This window comes from Acomys russatus, chromosome 22 (assembly GCF_903995435.1).
Source record: "Acomys russatus chromosome 22, mAcoRus1.1, whole genome shotgun sequence".
NCBI classification, from domain to species: domain Eukaryota; kingdom Metazoa; phylum Chordata; class Mammalia; order Rodentia; family Muridae; genus Acomys; species Acomys russatus.
Window position 1 is genome coordinate 16,692,840 of NC_067158.1, and position 14,715 is coordinate 16,707,554.

Genomic DNA, 14,715 nt, shown 5'->3' on the forward strand with positions numbered 1-14,715 from the left:
CTCTGTGAGTTCAAGGCCAGCCTGGTCTACAAAGTGAGTCCAGGAGAGCCAAGGCTACACAGAGAAACCTTGTCTCAAAAAAAAAATATATATATATATATATAAGAAGTACACACACACACACACACACACACACACACACACACACTTAGCCATCAGGGAAATATAAACTAAAATTATTTTTTGCTTCCTCTTAGCCTAATCAGAATGAGTAAGATTAATAAAATGAATGATAATAGATGCAAAGAAAAGGGAACACTTACCCGTTGCATGGAGATAGGGTGCTCTGTACTTTCACAGCACACCCAGACTGGACAACAAATGTTACAGTTACATTTTTTAAGACTAGTCAATTTTCTTGGGCCTCCCCAAAAGAAAACAACACCCTCAGGCAGCAGGAAGTAATTTTTTAAGAATGATGCCTCATTTCCCAAAGAGTGGAGTAGCTCTTGATCTTTCTATGGGTAATGGGTGCTTCTTATCATTAAAAAGACATTGGTTCCAAGGTGTTAAATGGTCTTGGTCATGGAGAAAACAAGGTATAAGAGTTTCACATCAAGATTTCTCTTTGATTTCTTTCCTTTATCCTTCTTTCTCTCTTATCTAATGTTAAGGGGAAAGGAGGGTGGAAGAGATAAAAAGAAAAAGGGGGTATACAGAAATACTAGTATAAAAAGATAGATTATTGAATCTATTCTTAATTAAAGAGCAACTACTAGTCTCAAATATTTTGTATTGGCACAGATTATTTTACACTGATACAAATTTAAAGTTATATTTGATACACATATTGTATATGTGTTTCAACTCTTGTATAAGGTATTGTACCTATGCAACTCATTTTAAAATGCAATGTACAGTTTTAGTCCTTTTGAAGGCTGCTACTACAAACTGTTTAAGATAATTAGGTAATGCAAGTTAGTCACTCAATCAAACTCATGGCCATGTTAAATACTACTTTAGTTAATTATAGAAATATGTTTCCTAGGTTGAACAGATAGATAGTAAGTACCTAGAAACAAGTAATGTTTGCCTATTCAGATATACTATGGATGTATGATCTTCAAAAACATCAGAGATACACATACTATGGCATTTAAAAGTTTTATTAATAATAGGCATTTTGTCAGCTCCTGTCAGCATCCCTATTCTACTTTAAAGGCGAAGATTGGCATCAAAGAACTTCCATATGGAGTTTGCTTCAAATGTAGCAAGAAAAGCACTGGAAGAAAAACTGTCCTTGTTTCAACTTCAGACAGCACACTGTCCAAGCTGTGAATAAGCATGGCATGGGAAAAGTCAATTGTTGAGCTTTGCCAAGACAAGGCACAGAAAAATATGTCAATACTGGGCCAGAAGGCTGAAGTTGATGCGCGATTGTTGCAGAAGAATTTGGGTAAATATCTAGGTATCCAGCTGTCTCTGTCATTTGTATAGTCTCAGAAGCTGCTTGCTTCCTATCTACAAGATCCCTGATGGGGTTGGAGTCTAGATAGTTATAGTCTCACAATTAAGCTTAAGTTGTTTAGGACTTAAGAGAACTTTTAAAAAAGTTATTTTTAGGGCCAATTAGACTTTTTTAGGTCGAAAAATACAAACTATGATAGAAAATTATTTAAGTACAGAACTCTGAGCGTAACGAGATAGAATAGACATTAGAGCACTTTCTCCTACGCTGCCAAATACAAATGGACTGGACATTCTGAATGTAATTATTACATGAAAGTTTTTATAACGTTCTTATTGTTTATAGTTCATTATAATAGAAAAAGCTTTTTATTGGAATAAAGGGGAAATGTAGAGATAATCTCTTGCGTACTATAGGAAGCATCACCTTTCAATTAAAAACTGATGGCCTATTAGCTGAGGCAGAAAATAGGATGTCAGAGTTTCTGCAAATAGGGATGAACTCAGGGTTAGAGTCAGAAGAGATTCATCCTGGACTCTGAATTACACAGACACATGAAACTGAGGAGAGGTAAGCAGCCTTGTGGAAAACATACAATAGAATAAGTGAATAAAGTAAATTCTGAGGTAGTCAGGTATGAGCCAAAGGTTATGGCCTAGGCATTTAGTCATAAATAATAAAGTCTCAGAGTCATTATTTAGGGAATTAGAGGACAGGTGGAAAAAGCCACTATGACAGTTGGGTTTTGTTAGCTCAATCTTAATCTTTTCTCTTTAATTAAATGTAGTCCATTTAAATTAACCAAATGTAAAGTGACCATTTTAAGTAGAGATTTTTTTTGTTCCAATTGCACTTTCATGAAGGAATTCAGATTTGTCATCTTTTACACTGACAAGTTTTGCTATTTTAAGTGTGTTTCATCTAATTGTAATTTACACATTATTTTGTTGTGTTTTAGCTGTTGCCATAAAGAATACACATTTCAGTCCTATATTACAATACAGTGTAAATCATTATACACATTACTACTAGAAAATACCTGAACCTTAGAGCATAACAACTCCATTCCCTCTCACTGTTAGTGTTTTATGGCCAGTTTTAAGCAGCACAGAGCATTAGCGTTTGCATTATGTACTTACGTGAGTATGAATGTTTCCCTTTCGTATTGTTCTGCCCATGATCATTTCTGATTATTTGAGTAAGTATTTTAACATTTATTTCAGTGTATGCCTAAAACAAATTCTCTGATATACTGTTTGTCTAGAGGGTTGTTATTATCTTGCCATAACTTTTGAAAGATATTTCGATTGATCAAAGTATTCCAACTCGGCAGTTATATTACGGCAGTTTATCGTTGCATCATTCTGGCTGCAGCACTGACTTCCACCCTTTTCTTCTTTTCGGGCTCCTTATTCCTTTAACCTCATGCTCTAACAAAGAATGTTAAAATTTTATGTTTTAATTGACTATTCCAGTATTCTCAGAAAAAGATTTAACTCTTTTAAGTTTTCAACAATAGTCAGAATTTCTGTATCATAGTCGGAACAGACACTACATATTTCTAATTTTAGAGTTTTAACCAGGAAGTCTTGTTTCTATTGCTAATTCTTTAAAATATTTAGAGCCTTTCCATACCATATTAGTCAGATAGTGGTTTTATGCAACATGTTTTTTTTTTTTTTTTTTTTTTTTTTTTTTTTTTTTTTGGAACACAGTTTACATTTCTAAAGAAAACAGAAACAAAAATATTCTGTTAATTCATAAGGTGACATATGTAATGACAATAATTTTTCAATTATTAATTTTTAAAGACTTCATAGAATTCAATGAAAATGAAGGCACAGCATACCAAAACTTATGGGACACAATGAAAGCAGTGCTAAGAGGAAAGTTCATAGCACTAAGCATCTGTATAAGGAAACTGAAGAGATCCCATACTGGCAACCTAACAGCACACCTGAAAGTTCTAGAACCAAAAGAAGTAGATACACCCAAGAGGCATAGACTGCTGGAAATCATCAAACTCAGGGCTGAAATCAATAAATTAGAAACAATGAGAACAATACAAAGAATCAATGAAACCATAAGCTTGTTCTTTGAGAAAATCAACAAGATAGACAAACCATTAGCCAAAATAACTAAAAGGCAGAGGGAGAGTCTTCAAATCAACAAAATCAGAAATCAAAAGGGAGACATAATGATAGACACTGAAGAAGTGCAAAGAATCTTCAGTCTTACTTCAAAAGCCTATATGCCACAAAATTTGAAAATGTAAATGAAATGGACAATTTTCTTGATAACCAATTACCAAAATTGAATCAAGATTAGGCAAATAAATTAAGTAGTCCTATGTCTTCTAAGGAAATAAAAGTAATGATCAAATTCTCCCTACCAAAAAGAGCCCAGGGCTGGATGGATTCCATGTGGAATTCTACCAGACCTTCAAAGAAGAGGTAATACCAATCTTCTTCAAACTATTCCACAAAATCAAACAGATGTAACATTACCAAACTCATTCTGTGAGTCTCAGTCACCTTCATACCTTAACCACACAAATACCCAAGGAAGAAAGAGAATTTCACAACAATTTCCCTTATGAACATTGATGCAAAAATACTCAATAAAATTCTTGCAAATTGAATGCAAGAACACATCAAAAATATCATTCACTATGACCAAGTAGGCTTTATCTCAGGCATGCAGAGTGGTTCAACATATGGGAATCTATCAATACAATCCATCATATAAACAGACTGAAAGAAAAAACCCGCATGATCATATCCTTAGATGCTGAAAAAGCATTTGACAAGATCCAATACCCACTCATGTTAAAAAGTCTTGGAGAGATCAGGGATATAAGGCTGTCTGCTTTTTTCGTACCTCTTCAACATAGTACCTCAAGTCTTAGCTAGAGGAAAAAACAACTAAAGGAGATCAAACAATAAAAATTGGAAAGGAAGAAGTCAAAGTATCATTATTTGCAGATGATATACTAGTATACATAAGTGAACCCAAAAATTCTACAAAGAAACTCCTACAATTGCTTAACACCTTTAGCTATGTGGCTGGATACAAAATCAATTCAAAAATTCTATAGCCCTCCTTTATAAAAAAATGACACACAAGCTGAGAATGAAATTAGGAAAGCAACACCCTTCACAATAACCAAAGCGAACAAACAAAAAAACCCATAAAGTATCCTAGTACAACTTTAATCAAACAAGTGAAAGACCTGTATGAAAAAAAAATCAAATCTCTGAAGAAAGAAATTGAAGAAGATATCAGAAGATGGAAAGATCTCCCAAGCTAATGGATCAGTAGGATTAACATAGTAAAAGGCGCCATCTTATCAAAAGCAATCTAAAGATTCAATGTAATTCCCATTAAAATGCCAATGCAATTCTTTCCTGACCTTGAAAGAATAATTCTCAACTTCATTTGGAAAAATAAAAAAAAACTGAATAGCTAGAACAATGCTATACAATAAAAAAATCTTCTGGAGGTATCTCTACCCTGATGTCAAGCTGTATTATAGATAGTAAATAAAATTAGCATGGTACTGGCATAGAAACAGACAGGTGGATCAATGGAATCAAATTAAAGACCCAGAAATAAACCCACTTGATTTTTTATGAAGAGACAAGTCTATACAATGGGAAAAAGATAATATCTTCAACAAATGGTACTGGTCTAACTGGATGTCCACATGTAGAAAAATGCAAGTAGATCCATATTTATCACCCTGCAGAAAACTCAAGTCCAAGTGAATTAAAGACCTCAACATAAAACCAGACACATTAAATCTATTAGAAGAAAAAGTGGGGAAGAGCCTTGAAGCAGACAACTTGCTAAACAGAACACCAACAGCCCATGCTCTAAGATGAACAAATAATAAATAGGACCTCATAAAACTGAAGAGCTTCTGTAAGGCAAAGGACATTGTCAACAGAACAAAACAACAGCCTGCAGACTGTGAAAAGATCTTCACCAACCCTACAACTGATTGAGGTCTAATAAGCAAAATATATAAAGAACTCAAGAAATTAAATACCACCAAACCAAATAACCCAAATGAGAAATGGGGCTCGGAACTAAACAGAGAATTCTCAACAGAGGAATATCAAATGGCTGAGAAACACTTAAAGAAATGCTCAATGTCCTTAGTCATCAGGGAAATGCAAATCAAACCAACTCTGAGATTCCATCTTACAGTGTCAGAATGGCTAAGATCAAAAACTCAAGTGACAGCAAATGCTGGTGAGGATGTGGAGAATGAGAAACACTCCTCTATTGCTAGTGGGAGTTCAAACTTGTACAACCACTCTGGAAATCAACCTGGCACTTTCTCTGAAAACTGGGAATACATCTACCTCAAGGCATAGCCATACCACTCCTAGGCATATACCCACAATATGCTCTAAAATACAATAAGAACATTTGCTCAACTATGTTCATAGCAGCTTTATTCATAATAGTTATAACCTGGAAACAACTTAGATGTCCTCCAACCAAAGAACTGGTAAAGAAACTGTGGCACATTTACACAATGGAATACTACTCAGCAATTAAAAACAAGGAAATCTTGAAATTTGCAGGCAAATGAAACTAGAAATTTTTATGCTGAATGAGGTAACCCAGACCCAGAAAGATACACATGGTAGATACTCACTAATAAGTGGATATTAGCCATAAAATACAAGATAACCACACTACAATAGAAAGACCTAAAGAAACTAAATAACAAGAAGGGTCCTGGGGAGAATGCGTAATCCTCACTCAGAAGGACAAAGAGAATAGACACAAGCAGTTGAAGAGAAGGAACAGGTGGGCAGCCCACCATAGAGGTCCTCTGAAAAACTCCACTCAGCATTGGATCGAAGCAGATGCTGAGATACACAGTCAAACTTTGAGGTATAGCACAGTGAGTCTTATGGAAGAGCTGGGGAATAGAAGCACATGTAGGGACCAGGACCTCCACAAGGAGATCAATGGAGCAAGAAATCTGGGCAGAGGAGGAGGATGCTTCAGAGACCAAGGACCATGCATGGTGAGGACCTAGACCCTCTGCTCAGATGTAATAGACAGACAGCACAGTCTCCGTCTGGGTCCATAATATGGAGAGTAGGGACAACTTTTGTCATGGACTCTGTTCCCTATGCATTGATCACTTCCCCTTAGCGGGGAGGCCTTGCCAGGCCACAAAGGAAGAGGATGCACGCAGTCCAGATGAGACTTGATAGGCTGAGGTCAGATGATAAAGGAGGAGCGCTCCACTTTCTGAGGACTAGGGAGAGAGGGAAGGGGTATGAAGGAGGGAGGTACTGTGTGGAGATGAAGGAGAGAGCTACAATGGGGATGTAAAGTGAACAAATTAAATATAAAAATAAAATAGGTAAAACAAAACAAAAAATAAATGGCACTGAAGTTAAGATGTTTAACTTCATCCACTGGGGAAAAAAGAATAATCAAAAAGGAGAAAGAGGCCTTTGTGGCTTCACCTTTATTTCACACTAACACAGAACAGGATGTACAGTGAAGGGGATCTAGGAAAATATTTTTTTTTACTCCAAGTTTCTTTGTAAAAGCCTTTAAAATTCAGTGATGATTGAGCATGATAAACCTATATTTTCTAAGATACTTTATTTGATACAACTTTACCTGCTGAACAAATCACTTTTACTACCCAGTTACTATGTCATACAAAGTTTATTACTAAAGCTGTCTAAAGATAATTAAATATTCTAACACATAAGCAAATCACTTGTGACACTGAAATAGATCTGTCTTATTGTAAGAGAGCTCCATATAGATATCATTTGACTCCCAAAATGTTTGTACAATATCTAGTGTTTTTATAAGGAAACCACCAACATAACCCAAAAGACATTAGCTGAAAAGTCACCAAAGAATGCTAAAAATGAACATATTACAGAGTTCTCCTTTCTGGCTGACAGTGAGTTTTAAGTTTTCCATTATTCTTTCTGTGCCTTTCCTATACTCTGTTATGCTAAGATTGTCTGAAGTTTCTAGTTCTAAGCTCCAGTGAAACTTAAGATCTTAATGCACTTTCACATTCCTATTTCAAAATTCATAGTGAGGAGGATCCAAGATGGCGGCGAGCAGTGTGGACCGTGTTTGGAGGCTCCAGTGAACAATTCAGGCATTTGCACAGATTTCTGAGCCAGGAACACTGAGGTCCGAACATCACGGCAGCGGGAGTGCTCCACGGTTCAGAGGGACCAGGGCGCAGAGGACCTGCGTGCCCCTGCACACAGGAGGAGCGTGGATTTTCTCTGATTGGAGCGGCAGCGGCAGAGGCAGCAGCACCAGCGGCACCAGCAGCGATGGCTGAGGTTTGCAGCTCATAACCTTCCGGTGGAGGCGATTGGTGTGATGGCTGGTGGGAGTTGCTGCGGGAGAGGGGACTTGGGGCAGGATTTGGGTCGCGTGGAGCCTTCGGACCCAGACTAGACTCGGCGGACAGTTTGGCCCCAGAGTCCCAGGTACTGGCCCAGCCCAGCAAGCAATTCTACCGGAGGCACTAACTCAGCTTCGGCCACAGCTCCCCTGCTGTGGCGCAGGCTTAGTTGAGCCCGCAGCTCCACACTAGGCAACACCTCAGGTCAGCGGCAGCTCCCCTGCGGTGACACAGTCTGCGCGGAGCACTTGGTTCCAACACAGGCGCTAACTCAGAGCAGCCGCAGTTCTCCTGCTGTGGCGCAGGCTTGGCTGAGCACTCAGTTCCACCCTAGGCACCACCTCAGCTCAGCGGCAGCTCCCCTGCGGTGACACAGTCTGGGCAGAGCACTTGGTTCCAACACAGGCGCTAACTCACAGCAGCCGCAGTTCTCCTGCTGTGGCGCAGGCTTGGTGGCGTGCTCAGTTCCATCCTAGGCACCACCTCACCTCAGCGGCAGCTCCCCTGCGGTGACACAGTCTGGGCAGAGCACTTGGTCCACCACTGGCGCTAACTCAGAGCAGCCGCAGTTCTTCTGCTGTGGCCCAGGCTGGACAGAGCACTCGGTTCCACCAGCTCTAAGACTCTGGTTGGACACAGTGTGCAGTTTGAATCCAGAAATCCTGGATGAGATTGGTGGTCAGTTCGGGCCCTGAGTCAATAACTGACCACAGCACGCACTTTGGGCCAAAAGGCCCTAGCGGAGCTTGGTGCGTAGTCCCAGCCCAAAAATTCTGCCTGGACCCTGTGTGCATTTTGAGCCCAGATCCCTAGCTGAGCTTGGCAGACGGTTCAGGCCCTGAGAATCTAGCTGAGTTCAGCCCGTGGTTTGGGCCCAGGGTTCCTGGCTGGATTTGGCAGGGAACACAGAAGGCTGTGGATACCTTGGCCTGACCCAACGCTCATTCAGAGACCCAGAACAATTGCAGGATCCACAGCACAGGGGGGCTGAAGATCACTGGCTGTGAGAGACCAGAACAACAGAGCTAACCTCCTAACATCCACACCAGTGAAGCTTTGAGCTCCCAGCCTAGGGAAATCGTGAGAAAACAAGTGAATCTATCGTCAGACACCCTCCATCCAACTCTGGAAGCTACCCAATAAAAACAAAGACGGCAAGATGTCTAAAGGACAATGAAAAAGCATACGCAAAAAACCCCAAAACAACATAGCGTCTCCCGTTTCCAGTTATCCCAAAGAAAACAACCCAGAGAACTCAAATACAATGGAAATACAAGAAAATGACCTCAAATCCTTAGTAATGAGGATGATAATGGAGGAAACAAATAAAATTCGTAATCAAATGCAGGAAGACGCAGACAAACAGGTAAGAGGCATAAAAGAAGCACATAGAGTGGAACTGGAAAAATTGCAGGAAAATGCAAACAACCAGATAAAAGAAATAAATAAAATGGTTCAAGCTCTGAATACCTATAAAGAGGCAATGGAAGAAACTCAGGAATATACAAAAAATCAGATGAAAGAAATCAAAAAAATCAGTTCAAGATCTGAAAATGAAAATGGATTCAATGATAAACACACAGACAGAAGAAAATCGAGAACGTGAGACCTCAGAGAAGAAGGCGAGCAATACAGAGGTGAGCTTTTCTCACAGAATCCAAGAGATGGAAGAACGAATCTCAGGTCTAGAAGATACAATCACAGATATTGAATCAACCATTAAAGAAAAATGCCAAATCTGGAAAACTCCTGACACAAAACATCCAAGAAATTAAGGACACCTTGAAAAGAAGAAATCTGAGGATAATAGGCACTGAAGAAAGAGAAGACATCAGACTCCAGGGCCCAGAAACTATTCTCTACAAAATCAAAGAAGAAAATTTCCCCAATCTAAAGAAAGAAATGCCTATAAACATACAAGAGGCCTACAGAACACCAAATAGAATTGACCAGAAAAGAAAAACTGCCCGCCACATAATAATCAAAACACAAAACATGCAGAACAAAGAAAAAATATTAAAAGCTGCAAGGGAAAAGGGCCAAATAACATTTAATGGTAAACCTATCAGAATTACACCCGACTTCTCAGCAGAGACCATAAAAGCCAGAAGGGCCAGGACAGAGATCCTGCAAACCCTTAGAGACCACAGATGCCAGGCCAGACTACTTTACCCAGCAAAATTATCAATAACCATTGATGGAGAAAACAAAATATTCGATGACAAAAACAAATTCAAACAGTACCTATCCACAAATCCAGCTTTACAGAAGGTACTAGAAGGAAAACTCCATCCCAAAGGGTCAAGCTACAACCAAAACTACCCAGGAAATAGATAACTATCCCATTGCAAAAACACAACTACACAAACGCTCGACTGGAAACAACATCAAAATTAAGACTCTTAACAGTCACTGGTCATTAATATCTCTCAACATCAATGGCCTCAATTCTCCAATAAAAAGACACAGACTAACTGAATGGGTACATAAACAAGATCCAACATTCTTCTGCATCCAAAAAACACATCTCACCCATAATGAAAGGCATTACCTCAGGGAAAAAGGTTGGAAAAAAATATTCCAAGCAAATGGTCACAAGAAGCAAGCAGGCGTAGCCATTTTAGTATCGAACAAAATAGACTTTCAACCAAAATTAATCAAAAGGGATGAGGAAGGACACTTCATACTCATCAAAGGTAAAGTCAACCAAGATGACATCACAATTCTGAACATCTATGCTCCCAATACAAGGGCACCCACATTTGTAAAAGATCTCCTAAAAAAGCTTAAACCACACATCGATCCCCACACAATAATAGTGGGAGACTTCAACACCCCACTCTCACTGAAGGATAAGTCATTGAAACAGAAACTAAGCAGAGAAATAACCTCATTAACCAATACCATGGGCCAAATGGATCTAACAGATATCTATAGAACCTTTCACCCAAACAAGAAAGAATACACCTTCTTCTCTGCACCCCATGGAACCTTCTCCAAAATTGATCACATCGTAGGTCACAAAGCAAGCCTCAATAAATACAAGAGGATTGAAATAATACCTTGTATCCTATCAGATCACCATGCTCTTAGGCTGCAATTCAACAGCAACAGAAATAACAAAAAGCCTACATGTACGTGGAAACTAAACAACTGTCTGCTAAATGACACCTGGGTCAGGGAAGAAATAAAGAAAGAAATCAAGGAGTTTCTGAAATTCAATGAAAATGAAGAAACAACATACCCAAATTTGTGGGATACATTGAAAGCAGTGCTAAGAGGAAAATTCATAGCACCAAGTACCTTTAAAAAGAAATTGGAAATATCACACATAAGCATCTTAACAACACAACTGGAAGCCCTAGAAAAAAAAAAGCAGAAAAACCCGAAAGGAGTAGACGCCTGGAAATAATCAAACTCAGGGCTGAAATTAACAAACTAGAAACTAAGAAAACAGTCCAAAGAATCAATAAAACCAAAAGCTGGTTCTTTGAGAAAGTCAACAAGATAGACAGACCATTAGCCAAACTAAATAAAAGGCAGAGAGACAGTATTGAAATCAACAAAATCAGAAATGAAAAGGGAGACATAACAACAGACACTGAAGAAATTCAAAGAATCATAAGATCCTACTTTGAAGGCATATATGCCACAAAATTTGAAAATCTAAGGGAAATGGACGATTTTCTTGATCAATTTCACTTGTCAAAGTTGAATGAAGAACAGATAAACAAGCTAAACAGTCCCATTTCCCTTACAGAAATAGAAGCAATCATCGATGGTCTCCCAACCAAAAAAAAGACCAGGGCCAGATGGTTTCAGTGCAGAATTCTACCAGACCTTTAAGGGCGAGCTAATACCGATACTATTCAAGTTCCTCCAAAAGATAGAAATGGATGGAAAATTACCAAATTCATTCTATGAGGCCATAGTCTCATTGATACCTAAACCTCACAAAGATTCAACAAAGAAAGAGAATTTCAGACCAATTTCTCTTATGAACATAGATGCAAAAATACTAAATAAAATACTTGCAAAACGAATACAGGAACACATCAAAGATATCATTCAACATGACCAAGTAGGCTTCATTCCAGGCATGCAGGGATGGTTTAATATATGGAAATCCATCAATGTAATCCACCATATAAACAAACTGAAAATAAAAAACCACATGATCATCTCCTTGGATGCAGAAAAAGCATTTGATAAAATTCAACACCCATTCATGTTTAAAGTTTTAGAGAGATCGGGGATACAAGGCACTTTCCTCAACATAATAAAGGCTATATACAGCAAGCCAATAGCCAAAATCAAAGTAAATGGTGAGATACTCAAGGAAATTCCTCTAAAATCGGGAACAAGGCAAGGCTGCCCACTCTCTCCATATCTCTTCAATATAGTACTCGAAGTTCTAGCCAGAGCAATAAGACAACAAAAGGAGATCAAGGGGATCCAAATGGGAAAGGAGGAAGTCAAATTATCCCTATTTGCAGATGATATGATAGTGTACATAAGTGACCCTCAAAATTCCACCAGAGAACTCCTACAGCTGATAAACACCTTCAGCAAATTGGCTGGATACAAAATAAACTCAAAAAAGTCTGTAGCCTTCCTATACACAAATGACAAGCTTGCAGAGGAAGAAATTAGAAAAACCACACCCTACACATTAGACACAAGCAATATAAAATATCTAGGAGTTACCCTAAATAAGCAAGTGAAGGACTTGTATGAAAAAAATTTCAAAACTCTGAAGAAAGAGATTGAAGATGACCTGAGAAGATGGCATGATCTTCCTTGCTCATGGATCGGGAGAATTAACACAGTAAAAATGGCCATCCTACCAAAAGCAATCTACAGATTCAATGCAATCCCTATCAAAATAACTACACAATTTTTTAAAGACATTGAAAGTTCAATTCTGAACTTCATATGGAAAAACAATAAACCCAGAATAGCTAAAACAATCTTGTACAATAAAAGGTGCTCCAGAGGAATCTCCATACCTGATCTCAAAGTATACTATAAAGCAATAGTAATTAAAACAGCATGGTCCTGGCACAGCAACAGGCTGGTTGATCAGTGGAATCGAATCGAAGACCCAGATATGAATCCACACACATATGGTCACTTGATTTTTGACAAAGAATCCAAATACATTCATTGGAAAAAGGATAGCATCTTCAACAAATGGTGCTGGTCTAACTGGAGGTCTATGTGTAAAAAAATGAAACTGGACCCATATTTGTCACCTTGCACAAAACTCAAATCCAAGTGGATTAAAGAACTCAACATAAAACCAGAGACACTAAGCCACTTAGAGGAAAAAGTGGGAAAGAGCCTGGAACATATTGGCACAGGAGACAACTTCCTGAACAGAACACCAATGGCCCAGGCCTTAATGTCAATCATTAATAAATGGGACCTCATGAGGCTGAGAAGCTTCTGTAAGGCAGGAGACACTGTCAAGAGAACAAAGCGACAGCCTACAGACTGGGAAAAAATCTTCACCGACCCTACATCTGACAAAGGTCTAATATCCAAAATATATAAAGAACTCAAGAAATTAAACACCACCAAATCAAATAACCCAATTGAGAAATGGGGCTTGGAACTAAACAGAGAATTCTCAACAGAGGAATATCAAATGGCTGAGAAACACTTAAAGAAATGCTCAACCTCCTTAGTCATCAGGGAAATGCAAATCAAAACAACTCTGAGATTCCATCTTACACCCATCAGAATGGCTAAGATCAAAAATTCAAGCGACACCACATGCTGGCGAGGATGTGGGGAGAGAGGAACACTCCTTCATTGCTGGTGCGAATGCAAACTAGTACAGCCACTTTGGAAATCTATCTGGTGCTATCTCAGAAAAATGGGAATAGGGCTTCCTCAAGACCCAGCTATTCCACTCCTTGGAATATACCCAGAAGATGCTCCAGCATACAACAAGAAAATTTGCTCAACCATGTTCATAGCAGCCTTATTCATAATAGCCAGAACATGGAAACAGCCTAAGTGTCCCTCAGTAGAAGAGTGGACAAAGAAACTGTGGTACATATACACTATGGAATGCTACTCAGCTATTAAAAACAAGGAATTCCCGAAATTTGTGGATAAATGGATTGAGCTAGAAGTGATCATAATGAGTGAGTTAACCCAGAAGCAGAAAGAATCAAATGGTATATACTCACTTATATCTGCATACTAGCCCAAGGGGCATGTCCCACGAAAGCCTTCACTTACCAGGAAACTGGGACAGAGGGGAAGGCATCCTATTGGGACTCTAAATGAGAGACACATGGGAGAATAGCAAAATAAAAGGATACAGAGGGTCCTAGAAATCTACAAGTAGAACAATATGATAGGCAGATTTGGGCCCAGGGGTCCCGCTCAAACTAAGGCACCAGCCAAGGACAATACAGGAGGTAAACTTTAAACCCCTTCCCAGATCTAGCCAACGGTCAGAATATTCTCCACAGTTGAGTGGAGAGTGGGATATGACTTTCTCACGTACTATGGTGCCTCACATTTGACCATGTCCCCTGGAGGGGGAGACCTGGTGGCACTCAGAGGAAGGACAGCAGGTAGCCAAGAAGAGACTTGATACCCTATGAGAATATATAGGGGGAGGTGATCCCCCTCAGGAACAGTCATAGGGGAGGGGAATAATGGAAATATTGGCGGGGGGAGGAATGGGAGGATACAAGGGATGGGATAAACATTGAGATGTAACAAGAATAAACTCATAAAAAAAATTCATAGTGAGATACATGGATTTAACAATTTTAGCTTATCTTCTGTTGCTAAAGAATAAAATACAAATGCACATGATTAAATAGCTAAACTGATATTCTGCATTTTTTAGTATCCTTAGACTTTT